Here is a 10,743-nt window from a genome sequence, read left to right as displayed (position 1 = left end):
ACACCGTTATTCCGAATTCCTTCTATTTTTGTGTAGGATTAAACTATTAATTGTCCTTTATTGCATCTAAAGTGGGCTATTGTTTATGGAATCAGTATAAAGTATACCATAAAATCCTATACTTTAGTGTAGGATACAACTAATAATTGACCTGTGTTGCATCAAATGTGGGCTATTGTTTAGGGAACCAATATAAAGTATACCATAGGAGCGCTACTGTGTTTGAAATTTGTTTGCATGTGGCATTCTATAGCGATTTGGCCTCAACGAGAAAAGCAGCCTGCAAGTCCGGGAATGTACATACTACAGACGCCTGCAAGACGGTAAATAAACACACTTTTCAACATAATATGAAATATTGTGAAAAACATGTTGCATTAAATTTATCCTACTGTCAGCTGACTTGTTTGTTAAACTATGTTAATAAGTCGTGGTTCAATGGTATAATATCCACAAATAGACTCAACCAGTATCAAAAACATCTCTGATCTGGTTTCAGCTAGATAACAACAATCGTTACAAAATCGCTGAAACTCGATTGTACAGCGTTATTTTGAATTACTTATATTTTTTTGAAGGATTAAACTAATAATTGTCCTGTATTGCATCAAACGTGGGCTATTGTTTATGGAACCAATATAAAGTATACCATAAGAGCGCTACTGTGTTGGAAATTTGTTTGCATGTGGCATTTTATAGCGATTTGGCCTCCACGAGAAATACAGCCTGCAAGTCCGGGATTGTACATACTACAAACGCCTGCATGAAGGTGAATAAACACTCTTTAAAACATGGTATTAAATATTGTTACAACATGTTGCATTAATTGTATCCTACTGTCAGCTGACTTGTTTGTTAAACTATGTTCATAAGTCGTGGTTCAGTTGTATAATATCCACAAATAGACTCAACCAGTATCAAAAACATCTCTGATCTGGTTTCAGCTAGATAACAACAATTGTTACAAAAACGCCGAACCTCGATTGTACACCATTATGCCGAATTCCTTATAGTTTGGTGTAGGATTAAACTAATAATTGTCTTTTATTTCATCAAATGTGGGCTATTGTTTATGGAACCAATATACAGCTTACCATAGGAGCGCTACTTTGTTTGAAATTTGTTTGCATGTGGCATTTTATAGCGATTTGACTTCAACGAGAAAAACAGCCTGCAAGTCCGGGATTGTACATACTACAGACGCCTGCAAGAAGGGAATAAACACACTTTTCTACGTAATATGAAATATTGTGAAACACATGTTGCATTAAATTTATCCTCCTGTCAGCTGACTTGTTTGTTAAACTATGTTAATAAGTCGTGGTTCAGTTGTATAATATCCACAAATAAATTCAACCAGTATCAAAGACATCTCTGATCTGGTTTCAGCTAGATAACAACATGTGTTCACATAATTAACATGATTTGCAAGTGACATAAAAAGGGCACATGCATTTGACTTTACTTATATTGGAAAATGCTGTAAGGATGCGCTTGGCCACTGCATAACAGTATTGGTTGAAGGTAGGACACTTAATGAAATGCGTCTAATAAGTGTTTTTGCTCTTGAGCATGTTTTGCCCTTTAATGCATGGAATCTGTAAACGGAACACCTAAAAAGTTTTGATCTGGTTTCAGCTAGATAACAACAATTGTTACAAAAACGCTGAACCTCGATTGTACATGGTTTATCAGAATTCTTTATATTTTTGTGTAGGATACAACTAATAATTGTCCTGTATTGCATCAAATGTGGGCTATTGTTTATGGAACCAATATAAAGTATACCATAGGAGCGCTACTGTGTTGGAAATTTGTTTGCATGTGGCATTTTATAGCGATTTGGCCTCAACGAGAAAAACAGCCTGCAAGTCCGGGATTGTACATACTACAGACGCCTGCAAGACGGTGAAAAAACACACTTTACAAAATGATATTAAATAATGCTAAAACATGTTGCATTTATTTTATCCTACTGTCAGCAGACGTGTTTGTTAAACTATGTTCGTAGTTCAATTGTATAATATCCACAAATAGACTCAACCAGTATCAAAACAGCTTAGAGACTCGGAAGCTTCAACAGTTTGAGTTATTATGACTCTCCGCCCACGCAGATTCAAACTGTTTTATTTTTTTTAGATGGAATGATAAAATGATTGATAAAAATTAGTGCCTCCTTTACAGTTGGGAAGATAAAATCTTATGAGAACAAATCAACTGTCACATCATCAAATATTTAAAATTTGAGGTTGTATTCAACATACAACATGCGTCCTTTGAATATTAATGTGAACACATAATTAACATGATTTGTAAGTGACTTAAAAAGGGCACATTAATTTGACTTTACTAAGGTTGGTAAATATTGTAAGGAAGCGCTTAAACATTGGATAACAGTATTAGTTGAAGGTAAGACACTTATTGAAATGCATCAAATAAGTGTGTTTGCTTTTGAGCATGTTTTGCCCTTTAAACAGTTGGGAAGATAAAGGCTTATGAGAACAAGTCAACCGTCACATCATCAAATATTTATTTTTAAAATTTGAGGTTGTATTCAACATACAATATGCGTCCTTTGAATATTATTGTGTTCACATAATTAACATGATTTGTAAGTGACATAAAAAGGACACATTAATTTGACTTTACTAAGGTTGGAAAATATTGTAAGGAAGCGCTTAAACATTGGATAACAGTATTAGTTGAAGGTAAGACACTTATTGAAATGCTTCTAATAAGTGTTTTTGCTTTTGAGCATGTTTGCCCTTTAATGCATGAAATCTGTAAACGGAACACATAAAAAGTTTTGATCTGGTTTCAGCTAGATAACAACAATTGTTACAAAAACGCTAAAACCTCGATTGTACACCGTTATTCCAATTTCTTAATATTTTAGTGTAGAATCTAATAATTATCCTGTATTGCATCAAATGTGGGATATTGTTTATGGAACCAATATAAAGTACACCATAAGAGCGCTACTATGTTGAAAAGTTGTTCGCATGTGGCATTTTATAGCGATTTGGCCTCAACGAGAAAAACAGCCTGCAAGTCCGGGATTGTACATACTACTCATGCCTGCAAGATGTTGAATAACACTCTTTACAACATGATATGAAATATTGTTAAAAACATGTTGCATTAATTTTATCCTACTGACAGCTGACTTGTTTGATATACTATGTTCACAAGTCGTTGTTCAATTGTATAATATCCACAAATAAACTCAACCAGTATCAAAGACATCTCTGATCTGGTTTCAGCTAGATAACAACAATTGTTACAAAAACGCTGAACCTCGATTGTACACCATTATTCCGAATTCCTTATATTTTTGTGTAGGATTAAACTATTAATTGTCCTTTATTGCATTTAAAGTGGGCTATTGTTTATAGAACCAGTATAAAGTATACCATAAAATCCTATACTTTAGTGTAGGATACAACTAATAATTGACCTGTATTGCATCAAATGTGGGCTATTGTTTATGAAACCAATATAAAGTATACCATAGGAGCGCTACTGTGTTTGAAATTTGTTTGCATGTGGCATTTTATAGCGATTTGGCCTCAACGAGAAAAACAGCCTGCAAGTCCGGGATTGTACATACTACAGACGCCTGCAAGACGGTAAATAAACACACTTTTCAACATAATATGAAATATTGTGAAAAGCATGTTGCATTAAATTTATCCTACTGTCAGCTGACTTATTTGTTAAACTATGTTAATAAGTCGTGGTTCAATGGTATAATATCCACAAATAGACTCAACCTGTATCAAAAACATCTCTGATCTGGTTTCAACAAGATAACGACAATCGTTACAAAATCGCTGAAACTCGATTGTACAGCGTTATTTTGAATTACTTATATTTTTTTTGAAGGATTAAACTAATAATTGTCCTGTATTGCATCAAACGTGGGCTATTGTTTATGGAACCAATATAAAGTATACCATAAGAGCGCTACTGTGTTCGAAATTTGTTTGCATGTGGCATTTTATAGCGATTTGGCCTCAACGAGAAAAACAGCCTGCAAGTCCGGGATTGTACATACTACAGACGCCTGCAAGACGGTGAAAAAACACACTTTACAACATGATATGAAATATCGCTAAAACATGTTGCATTAATTTTATCCTACTGTCAGCTGACGTGTTTGTTAAACTATGTTCGTGGTTCAATTGTATAATATCCACAAATAAACTCAACCAGTATCAAAACATCTTAGAGACTCGTAAGCTTCAACAGTTTGAGTTATGATGACTCTCCGCTCACGCAGGTTCAAACTGTTTTATTTTTTCAGTTGGAATGATAAAAATGATTGATAAAAATTATTGCCTCCTTTACAGTTGGGAAGTTAAAAGGCTTTTTAGAACAAGTCAACTGTCACATCATCAAATATTTAAAATTTGAGGTTATATTCAACATACAATATGCGTCCTTTGAATATTAATGTGTTCACATAATTAACATGATTTGTAAGTGACTTAAAATGGGCACATTAATTTGACTTTACTAAGGTTGGAAAATATTGTAAGGAAGCGCTTAAACATTGGATAACAGTATTAGTTGAAGGTAAGACACTTATTGAAATGCTTCTAATAAGTGTTTTTGCTTTTGAGCATGTTTTGCCCTTTTATGCATGGAATCTGTGAACAGAACACACAAAAAGGTTTGATCTGGTTTCAGCTAGATAACAACAATTGTTACAAAAACGCTAAAACTTGATTGTACACCGTTATTCCGAATTCCTTATATTTTTGTGTAGGATTAAACTATTAATTGTCCTTTATTGCATCTAAAGTGGGCTATTGTTTATGGAACCAGTATAAAGTATACCATAAAATCCTATACTTTAGTCTAGGATACAACTAATAATTGACCTGTGTTGCATCAAATGTGGGCTATTGTTTAGGGAACCAATATAAAGTATACCATAGGAGCGCTACTGTGTTTGAAATTTGTTTGCATGTGGCATTCTATAGCGATTTGGCCTCAACGAGAAAAGCAGCCTGCAAGTCCGGGAATGTACATACTACAGACGCCTGCAAGACGGTAAATAAACACACTTTTCAACATAATATGAAATATTGTGAAAAACATGTTGCATTAAATTTATCCTACTGTCAGCTGACTTGTTTGTTAAACTATGTTAATAAGTCGTGGTTCAATGGTATAATATCCACAAATAGACTCAACCAGTATCAAAAACATCTCTGATCTGGTTTCAGCTAGATAACAACAATCGTTACAAAATCGCTGAAACTCGATTGTACAGCGTTATTTTGAATTACTTATATTTTTTTGAAGGATTAAACTAATAATTGTCCTGTATTGCATCAAACGTGGGCTATCTTTATGGAACCAATATAAAGTATACCATAAGAGCGCTACTGTGTTGGAAATTTGTTTGCATGTGGCATTTTATAGCGATTTGGCCTCCACGAGAAATACAGCCTGCAAGTCCGGGATTGTACATACTACAAACGCCTGCATGAAGGTGAATAAACACTCTTTAAAACATGGTATTAAATATTGTTACAACATGTTGCATTAATTGTATCCTACTGTCAGCTGACTTGTTTGTTAAACTATGTTCATAAGTCGTGGTTCAGTTGTATAATATCCACAAATAGACTCAACCAGTATCAAAAACATCTCTGATCTGGTTTCAGCTAGATAACAACAATTGTTACAAAAACGCCGAACCTCGATTGTACACCATTATGCCGAATTCCTTATAGTTTGGTGTAGGATTAAACTAATAATTGTCTTTTATTTCATCAAACGTGGGCTATTGTTTATGGAACCAATATACAGCTTACCATAGGAGCGCTACTTTGTTTGAAATTTGTTTGCATGTGGCATTTTATATCGATTTGACTTCAACGAGAAAAACAGCCTGCAAGTCCGGGATTGTACATACTACAGACGCCTGCAAGAAGGGAATAAACACACTTTTCTACGTAATATGAAATATTGTGAAACACATGTTGCATTAAATTTATCCTCCTGTCAGCTGACTTGTTTGTTAAACTATGTTAATAAGTCGTGGTTCAGTTGTATAATATCCACAAATAAATTCAACCAGTATCAAAGACATCTCTGATCTGGTTTCAGCTAGATAACAACATGTGTTCACATAATTAACATGATTTGTAAGTGACATAAAAAGGGCACATGCATTTGACTTTACTTATATTGGAAAATGCTGTAAGGATGCGCTTGGCCACTGCATAACAGTATTGGTTGAAGGTAGGACACTTAATGAAATGCGTCTAATAAGTGTTTTTGCTCTTGAGCATGTTTTGCCCTTTAATGCATGGAATCTGTAAACGGAACACCTAAAAAGTTTTGATCTGGTTTCAGCTAGATAACAACAATTGTTACAAAAACGCTGAACCTCGATTGTACATGGTTTATCAGAATTCTTTATATTTTTGTGTAGGATACAACTAATAATTGTCCTGTATTGCATCAAATGTGGGCTATTGTTTATGGAACCAATATAAAGTATACCATAGGAGCGCTACTGTGTTGGAAATTTGTTTGCATGTGGCATTTTATAGCGATTTGGCCTCAACGAGAAAAACAGCCTGCAAGTCCGGGATTGTACATACTACAGACGCCTGCAAGACGGTGAAAAAACACACTTTACAAAATGATATTAAATAATGCTAAAACATGTTGCATTTATTTTATCCTACTGTCAGCAGACGTGTTTGTTAAACTATGTTCGTAGTTCAATTGTATAATATCCACAAATAGACTCAACCAGTATCAAAACAGCTTAGAGACTCGGAAGCTTCAACAGTTTGAGTTATTATGACTCTCCGCCCACGCAGATTCAAACTGTTTTATTTTTTTTAGATGGAATGATAAAATGATTGATAAAAATTAGTGCCTCCTTTACAGTTGGGAAGATAAAATCTTATGAGAACAAATCAACTGTCACATCATCAAATATTTAAAATTTGAGGTTGTATTCAACATACAACATGCGTCCTTTGAATATTAATGTGTTCACATAATTAACATGATTTGTAAGTGACTTAAAAAGGGCACATTAATTTGACTTTACTAAGGTTGGTAAATATTGTAAGGAAGCGCTTAAACATTGGATAACAGTATTAGTTGAAGGTAAGACACTTATTGAAATGCATCAAATAAGTGTGTTTGCTTTTGAGCATGTTTTGCCCTTTAAACAGTTGGGAAGATAAAGGCTTATGAGAACAAGTCAACTCTCACATCATCAAATATTTAAAATTTGAGGTTGTATTCAACATACAATATGCGTCCTTTGAACATTATTGTGTCCACATAATTAACATGATTTGTAAGTGACATAAAAAGGACACATTAATTTGACTTTACTAAGGTTGGAAAATATTGTAAGGAAGCGCTTAAACATTGGATAACAGTATTAGTTGAAGGTAAGACACTTATTGAAATGCTTCTAATAAGTGTTTTTGCTTTTGAGCATGTTTGCCCTTTAATGCATGAAATCTGTAAACGGAACACATAAAAAGTTTTGATCTGGTTTCAGCTAGATAACAACAATTGTTACAAAAACGCTAAAACCTCGATTGTACACCGTTATTCCAATTTCTTAATATTTTAGTGTAGAATCTAATAATTGTCCTGTATTGAATCAAATGTGGGATATTGTTTATGGAACCAATATAAAGTACACCATAAGAGCGCTACTATGTTGAAAAGTTGTTCGCATGTGGCATTTTATAGCGATTTGGCCTCAACGAGAAAAACAGCCTGCAAGTCCGGGATTGTACATACTACTCATGCCTGCAAGATGTTGAATAACACTCTTTACAACATGATATGAAATATTGTTAAAAACATGTTGCATTAATTTTATCCTACTGACAGCTGACTTGTTTGTTATACTATGTTCACAAGTCGTGGTTCAATTGTATAATATCCACAAATAAACTCAACCAGTATCAAAAACATCTCTGATCTGGTTTCAGCTAGATAACAACAATTGTTACAAAAACGCTGAACCTCGATTGTACACCATTATTCCGAATTCCTTATATTTTTGTGTAGGATTAAACTATTAATTGTCCTTTATTGCATCTAAAGTGGGCTATTGTTTATAGAACCAGTATAAAGTATACCATAAAATCCTATAGTTTAGTGTAGGATACAACTAATAATTGACCTGTATTGCATCAAATGTGGGCTATTGTTTATGAAACCAATATAAAGTATACCATAGGAGCGCTACTGTGTTTGAAATTTGTTTGCATGTGGCATTTTATAGCGATTTGGCCTCAACGAGAAAAACAGCCTGCAAGTCCGAGATTGTACATACTACAGACGCCTGCAAGACGGTAAATAAACACACTTTTCAACATAATATGAAATATTGTGAAAAGCATGTTGCATTAAATTTATCCTACTGTCAGCTGACTTATTTGTTAAACTATGTTAATAAGTCGTGGTTCAATGGTATAATATCCACAAATAGACTCAACCTGTATCAAAAACATCTCTGATCTGGTTTCAACAAGATAACGACAATCGTTACAAAATCGCTGAAACTCGATTGTACAGCGTTATTTTGAATTACTTATACTTTTTTGAAGGATTAAACTAATAATTGTCCTGTATTGCATCAAACGTGGGCTATTGTTTATGGAACCAATATAAAGTATACCATAAGAGCGCTACTGTGTTCGAAATTTGTTTGCATGTGGCATTTTATAGCGATTTGGCCTCAACGAGAAAAACAGCCTGCAAGTCCGGGATTGTACATACTACAGACGCCTGCAAGACGGTGAAAAAACACACTTTACAACATGATATGAAATATCGCTAAAACATGTTGCATTAATTTTATCCTACTGTCAGCTGACTTGTTTGTTATACTATGTTCACAAGTCGTGGTTCAATTGTATAATATCCACAAATAAACTCAACCAGTATCAAAGACATCTCTGATCTGGTTTCAGCTAGATAACAACAATTGTTACAAAAACGCTGAACCTCGATTGTACACCATTATTCCGAATTCCTTATATTTTTGTGTAGGATTAAACTATTAATTGTCCTTTATTGCATCTAAAGTGGGCTATTGTTTATAGAACCAGTATAAAGTATACCATAAAATCCTATACTTTAGTGTAGGATACAACTAATAATTGACCTGTATTGCATCAAATGTGGGCTATTGTTTATGAAACCAATATAAAGTATACCATAGGAGCGCTACTGTGTTTGAAATTTGTTTGCATGTGGCATTTTATAGCGATTTGGCCTCAACGAGAAAAACAGCCTGCAAGTCCGGGATTGTACATACTACAGACGCCTGCAAGACGGTAAATAAACACACTTTTCAACATAATATGAAATATTGTGAAAAGCATGTTGCATTAAATTTATCCTACTGTCAGCTGACTTATTTGTTAAACTATGTTAATAAGTCGTGGTTCAATGGTATAATATCCACAAATAGACTCAACCTGTATCAAAAACATCTCTGATCTGGTTTCAACAAGATAACGACAATCGTTACAAAATCGCTGAAACTCGATTGTACAGCGTTATTTTGAATTACTTATATTTTTTTGAAGGATTAAACTAATAATTGTCCTGTATTGCATCAAACGTGGGCTATTGTTTATGGAACCAATATAAAGTATACCATAAGAGCGCTACTGTGTTCGAAATTTGTTTGCATGTGGCATTTTATAGCGATTTGGCCTCAACGAGAAAAACAGCCTGCAAGTCCGGGATTGTACATACTACAGACGCCTGCAAGACGGTGAAAAAACACACTTTACAACATGATATGAAATATCGCTAAAACATGTTGCATTAATTTTATCCTACTGTCAGCTGACGTGTTTGTTAAACTATGTTCGTGGTTCAATTGTATAATATCCACAAATAAACTCAACCAGTATCAAAACATCTTAGAGACTCGTAAGCTTCAACAGTTTGAGTTATGATGACTCTCCGCTCACGCAGGTTCAAACTGTTTTATTTTTTCAGTTGGAATGATAAAAATGATTGATAAAAATTATTGCCTCCTTTACAGTTGGGAAGTTAAAAGGCTTTTGAGAACAAGTCAACTCTCACATCATCAAATATTTAACATTTGAGGTTGTATTCAACATACAATATGCGTCCTTTGAATATTAATGTGTTCACATAATTAACATGATTTGTAAGTGACTTAAAAAGGGCACATTAATTTGACTTTACTAAGGTTGGAAAATATTGTAAGGAAGCGCTTAAACATTGGATAACAGTATTAGTTGAAGGTAAGACACTTATTGAAATGCTTCTAATAAGTGTTTTTGCTTTTGAGCATGTTTGCCCTTTAATGCATGAAATCTGTAAACGGAACACCTAAAAAGTTTTGATCTGGTTTCAGCTAGATAACAACAATAGTTTCAAAAACGCTAAAACCTCGATTGTACACCGTTATTCCAATTTCTTAATATTTTAGTGTAGAATCTAATAATTGTCCTGTATTGCTTCAAATGTGGGATATTGTTTATGGAACCAATATAAAGTACACCATAAGAGCGCTACTGTGTTGAAAATTTGTTCGCATGTGGCATTTTATAGCGATTTGGCCTCAACGAGAAAAAAAGCCTGCAAGTCCGGGATTGTACATACTACAGACGCCTGCAAGACGGTGAAAAAACACACTTTACAACATGATATGAAATATCGCTAAAACATGTTGCATTAATTTTATCCAACTGT

Source organism: Crassostrea angulata, chromosome 2 (assembly GCF_025612915.1).
Source record: "Crassostrea angulata isolate pt1a10 chromosome 2, ASM2561291v2, whole genome shotgun sequence".
Classification (NCBI taxonomy): domain Eukaryota; kingdom Metazoa; phylum Mollusca; class Bivalvia; order Ostreida; family Ostreidae; genus Magallana; species Magallana angulata.
Note: the sequence above shows the minus strand (reverse complement) of the source record.